Here is a 6,551-nt window from a genome sequence, read left to right as displayed (position 1 = left end):
TCGGATTCTTGTGCCTGAGTACTCCAGAATTGAGGCGCTGCTAAGTACTTGAGACTTGCATTTTGAGAACATGAACAGGCTTTGTCTGGCTAGAGTGAGTACAAGATATCAACGGGCACCTTGGGAAGTGGAGTAAGAAACCGGACGAGGGTGATTTTCACTGAGCGTGGGACTATAAGTTGTGTTTCTTTCATTTTGCCCTTGTATTGTCCCTACATGTCATTTACGTGTGGTATGTGAATACCTACATATATAGTACTTGCTGAACTTGACTTTGTCTAAGTTGAAATGTCCCTTGGTGTATATGACGCATTATATTGTGTATATTTTGGCGTGACTTGTATATATATGTATACATTTTGATCTTTTGATTATTTTGAGTATTCCAACCCTTTAGTTCCTTGATTGGAATTTCGAGGACGAAATTCTTTTAAGGAGGGGAGATTGTGACACCTCAACTTTTGAGATGCTATTGTTTTACGGTTTCTTTAGTTCATTTTATTTTAAAACATTATTTTGTTTCAAGGAAGATACTAAAGTTATTTTTTTGGGTTTGATTTAAAACCTTATTTTGTTTTAACAGACTAGAAACCCTAATAGTTACTTGTGACTATGTTTAAATCCCTCATAATTGACTCAAAACCCTAATTTTATTCTATGAAATTGTGAAATTCATCACATTTTTCTTAAAATTCTTTTTATTTGGAAATTATTCATTTAATATGGCCCTACTACCCAATCATCCCTTAATAAGTGCAAATGAACCTAAAAAGTAGGGTTTCACTTTTCGTTTTCAAGTTGGAGCAAGTTAGGGTTTTTCACGTTTTTCCGTAGTATGATTATTCGGTACCGAGTGAGGATCAAATTTGGTGCTTAAGAGTGACTTTTAGGTGAGAAATAATATGTGATTAAGAGCAATGATATAAAGTTGGTGAATAGGAAGTAAAAATCCTAATACGGGGGATTTAAGGAAAAACAGTGCGAACCGACGTGTACCGGGTACTACCGATTTAACCACCACTTGACCACCACTTTCTTGCCATACAAGCTTATCACTAATTGAGCAAAATATCTTCCCTCTCATGATTACCTATTGACCAACATATGTGGCCCAAAATGCAAGGAAAGAAAGAGAAAATTGTGTGGTTGAGGTTGAGCCAAGTGTTGGCCAACATGTGGACTAAATTAAACCTTATCTCTCCTACCTTCTTATAAGACAAACTAAGCTCTTTCTTCTTCATTTTTTCTTGCTTATGGACGAAATTTTTGAGAGAGAGAAGGGAGAGCAAGAGAAACCATTTTTTTTCTTCTTGATTTGCACCAACCAAGTGAGGAAATCAAATTCTAAACCGATTAAAGAGTGAGTTGTGATCTTTGGAAGCTAGGGGAACTAAAATTTTCAAGAGGAGGTGAAGTGGTACTCTTGCAAGCCTTATTTCGAGGTATAAAATCTGATCTATGGCTTTGATCATTTTACTCTTGTTTAAGATGTTAAATAGTTCATGTTTTGGGTTAGATTACAAGTTATACAAGTTGTTGTGATGATTTTTAGATGATATAAGTGAGTTAGGATTTGATAAATTTCTGCCCAAACTTGCTATATGGTTACTATATGTTGAAAATAAGATTATACAAGGGGCTTTGGTAGTGATTGGAACAAGGAATTGAAGAAAGTTCAATTGAAAACCAAAATTTCCAGATTTCTGGAATTTCATGTTTCACTTCTGCCCGGTTCTAGTACCCCATGTTAGAGGCCGAATTGGGCTTGGAATAAAACATGAAAGTTGTAGAGAATGGTATTTTATAGGTGCCTATAAAATTTCAGCTCAATCGGAGTAATGTAGCTTGTGAAAAGACCAAAATACCCTCACTATTTTAAGGTTTTTCCCAATAGTCCGTTTGGTCAGTTTATCCAGTTTATCATGTTTATTCACTAGGATCCGTACTGATTTAGCCTTTTTCCAAAACATGAAAGTTTTAGTACCCTGTCTTACCTTTTCAACTCTACCAAGAACGTCTCAAATGGACCTCGGTAGACTGAGATATGGTCATTTGAATGCAGTACGGTTGATTAGCCGAATAGTTGGAACCAGGTTATATGAACTGGGAATTTGATTAGGTGACCCTGAAAATTTGACTAAGTGCTCTTCATGGAAGTTGTAGGACATCGTCTTAGATTCGAAACGGTATAAGTTACATACTAATCCTATAAGCGTAGCCTCGGATGTGTTATTTCCGCAACCACACGTCAAATCTGTCTTTTGTAACTTCATTCCCGCACTTGTTATCACTTGATTTTTGTTCTTATGTTGTTATGAGCCTATGGAACGGCTATTTACTTGAATCTATGATATGTATGACTTTGGGTTGGATTGAGTAGAAGAAGGAAGCCAAAATGGCTGGAAAATTAGGTAAACACAAAGGGCATGCTGCCGAAATTTACGCTCGAGGACTAGAAGATTATACTTATATTTTGTACTAGTAGTTATTTGGATTTTCTTTAATTTACTTAAACTTTGGAGGGGTTTAACTGTAATATTTTCTCTTGGCTATTATTAGGGTTTTTTGGCGATTGAGAGTGTTATCCGGAAGGATACTTTGGACATTATTTTGCTTAAATAGGTGAGTGTTCTATATACGTTTTGTTTCTATGACTATGAGGATTGTTGTGACTATGTGGTTATTTGTGAACATTTGATTAAATGTTAATTGTTTTCTATGATTTCTAAAATGAACTTTTGCTAGGCGAGTGTGTAATTTATCGCACTCGACCTAAATAAATATGAAATTTTCGGTGATTAAATGTTGAAATACTAGTTGCGCATGAATGTAAGCCTTTTTGGCTGAACGGGGCCCTTGCCCTTGTTACCGATCGACTCGAGCCAGAAGCGGACTCGGTCGGGCGATATGGTGACCTGGGTGAATTTGGTATACTCGAGTATTACTTTGTAGTCCGGCCACGTCCGGATGGGTGGAGTCCGGCCAACGTCCGGAAAGGGATGAATGAACGAACGCAGGCACGAGGGTTTTATTTCTCAAAAAGGAAATTTTCAAATCATTGGAGGAATAAGGGGAAATGTCAAGGGAACGAACGAACGAACAAATAACTCCTCGTGAGCCTGTATCCTTTTAATGAGTGTATTATCATTGCTTTATATGCGACATGTTTTCTGGATTATTTGTTATTACATGATTAATGTCGTTGTCCAATTACTTGTTTTTGTATATAGAATATCACTGAGTTTTTAGCTCACTCCTTTAGTTGTTTTCCTTAACAGGGGAAGGCGAGCAAGGACGGGAGCTCGGTTTAGACTAGCCTAGACTAGTTTTTTTTTATTTTGTAATGGGTCTCGCCCTAGTGCTTGGCACGGGCTGGATGTGTGGTGAACTGAGTACTTTCGTCTATTCGATGTTTGTACTCCCTTTTGGGATAGTAATGCACATAAGTTTTGCGTTAAGTTTGGATCGTCGTTATATTTATTCCCGTGATTTATTTCGATTTTAATTGAGGATTAAAGTGAACGAGTGAGTCCTGGCAAGAGCTGGGCAGACGACCCGCCGAGCCCTTTGGTACGCCCTAGGGGGAAGTGGGGCCGTCACAGGTGGTATCAGAACTTAGGCTTCAGATTCCTGTAGTGTATCCTAGGCTTGAAGTTTAGGATGCCGGACTGTGGGATTTGATTTGATTTGAAAGTTAAGCAATTGAGGGATAAAACCTATAGTTGCTTCGCGTAGTCGCTGCGCAGAGTGAGCGCGGATGAAGTGGCGAATAAGTATGAAGGAGTAAGTGTTTGTTCGAGCATAAGTTATGGATCATAAATGTTATAGGCTTTAAATCTTTCTCATGGTATCTGAGGACCATAGATAGGTACGTCAGGTAGGAATTTCGATTGTAGATAGTTTACTCTTGGGACTGCAGCTCGAGATGTGAATTATTTTATTTCGGATTCTTGTGCCTGAGTACTCCAGAATTGAGGCGCTGCTAAGTACTTGAGACTTGCATTTTGAGAACATGAACAGGCTTTGTCTGGCTAGAGTGAGTACAAGATATCAACGGGCACCTTGGGAAGTGGAGTAAGAAACCGGACGAGGGTGATTTTCACTGAGCGTGGGACTATAAGTTGTGTTTCTTTCATTTTGCCCTTGTATTGTCCCTACATGTCATTTACGTGTGGTATGTGAATACCTACATATATAGTACTTGCTGAACTTGACTTTGTCTAAGTTGAAATGTCCCTTGGTGTATATGACGCATTATATTGTGTATATTTTGGCGTGACTTGTATATATATGTATACATTTTGATCTTTTGATTATTTTGAGTATTCCAACCCTTTAGTTCCTTGATTGGAATTTCGAGGACGAAATTCTTTTAAGGAGGGGAGATTGTGACACCTCAACTTTTGAGATGCTATTGTTTTACGGTTTCTTTAGTTCATTTTATTTTAAAACATTATTTTGTTTCAAGGAAGATACTAAAGTTATTTTTTTGGGTTTGATTTAAAACCTTATTTTGTTTTAACAGACTAGAAACCCTAATAGTTACTTGTGACTATGTTTAAATCCCTCATAATTGACTCAAAACCCTAATTTTATTCTATGAAATTGTGAAATTCATCACATTTTTCTTAAAATTCTTTTTATTTGGAAATTATTCATTTAATATGGCCCTACTACCCAATCATCCCTTAATAAGTGCAAATGAACCTAAAAAGTAGGGTTTCACTTTTCGTTTTCAAGTTGGAGCAAGTTAGGGTTTTTCACGTTTTTCCGTAGTATGATTATTCGGTACCGAGTGAGGATCAAATTTGGTGCTTAAGAGTGACTTTTAGGTGAGAAATAATATGTGATTAAGAGCAATGATATAAAGTTGGTGAATAGGAAGTAAAAATCCTAATACGGGGGATTTAAGGAAAAACAGTGCGAACCGACGTGTACCGGGTACTACCGATTTAACCACCACTTGACCACCACTTTCTTGCCATACAAGCTTATCACTAATTGAGCAAAATATCTTCCCTCTCATGATTACCTATTGACCAACATATGTGGCCCAAAATGCAAGGAAAGAAAGAGAAAATTGTGTGGTTGAGGTTGAGCCAAGTGTTGGCCAACATGTGGACTAAATTAAACCTTATCTCTCCTACCTTCTTATAAGACAAACTAAGCTCTTTCTTCTTCATTTTTTCTTGCTTATGGACGAAATTTTTGAGAGAGAGAAGGGAGAGCAAGAGAAACCATTTTTTTTCTTCTTGATTTGCACCAACCAAGTGAGGAAATCAAATTCTAAACCGATTAAAGAGTGAGTTGTGATCTTTGGAAGCTAGGGGAACTAAAATTTTCAAGAGGAGGTGAAGTGGTACTCTTGCAAGCCTTATTTCGAGGTATAAAATCTGATCTATGGCTTTGATCATTTTACTCTTGTTTAAGATGTTAAATAGTTCATGTTTTGGGTTAGATTACAAGTTATACAAGTTGTTGTGATGATTTTTAGATGATATAAGTGAGTTAGGATTTGATAAATTTCTGCCCAAACTTGCTATATGGTTACTATATGTTGAAAATAAGATTATACAAGGGGCTTTGGTAGTGATTGGAACAAGGAATTGAAGAAAGTTCAATTGAAAACCAAAATTTCCAGATTTCTGGAATTTCATGTTTCACTTCTGCCCGGTTCTAGTACCCCATGTTAGAGGCCGAATTGGGCTTGGAATAAAACATGAAAGTTGTAGAGAATGGTATTTTATAGGTGCCTATAAAATTTCAGCTCAATCGGAGTAATGTAGCTTGTGAAAAGACCAAAATACCCTCACTATTTTAAGGTTTTTCCCAATAGTCCGTTTGGTCAGTTTATCCAGTTTATCATGTTTATTCACTAGGATCCGTACTGATTTAGCCTTTTTCCAAAACATGAAAGTTTTAGTACCCTGTCTTACCTTTTCAACTCTACCAAGAACGTCTCAAATGGACCTCGGTAGACTGAGATATGGTCATTTGAATGCAGTACGGTTGATTAGCCGAATAGTTGGAACCAGGTTATATGAACTGGGAATTTGATTAGGTGACCCTGAAAATTTGACTAAGTGCTCTTCATGGAAGTTGTAGGACATCGTCTTAGATTCGAAACGGTATAAGTTACATACTAATCCTATAAGCGTAGCCTCGGATGTGTTATTTCCGCAACCACACGTCAAATCTGTCTTTTGTAACTTCATTCCCGCACTTGTTATCACTTGATTTTTGTTCTTATGTTGTTATGAGCCTATGGAACGGCTATTTACTTGAATCTATGATATGTATGACTTTGGGTTGGATTGAGTAGAAGAAGGAAGCCAAAATGGCTGGAAAATTAGGTAAACACAAAGGGCATGCTGCCGAAATTTACGCTCGAGGACTAGAAGATTATACTTATATTTTGTACTAGTAGTTATTTGGATTTTCTTTAATTTACTTAAACTTTGGAGGGGTTTAACTGTAATATTTTCTCTTGGCTATTATTAGGGTTTTTTGGCGATTGAGAGTGTTATCCGGAAGGATACTTTGGACATTAT

The sequence above is a fragment of the Coffea arabica genome, chromosome 10c (genome assembly GCF_036785885.1).
Source record: "Coffea arabica cultivar ET-39 chromosome 10c, Coffea Arabica ET-39 HiFi, whole genome shotgun sequence".
NCBI classification, from domain to species: domain Eukaryota; kingdom Viridiplantae; phylum Streptophyta; class Magnoliopsida; order Gentianales; family Rubiaceae; genus Coffea; species Coffea arabica.
Note: the sequence above shows the minus strand (reverse complement) of the source record.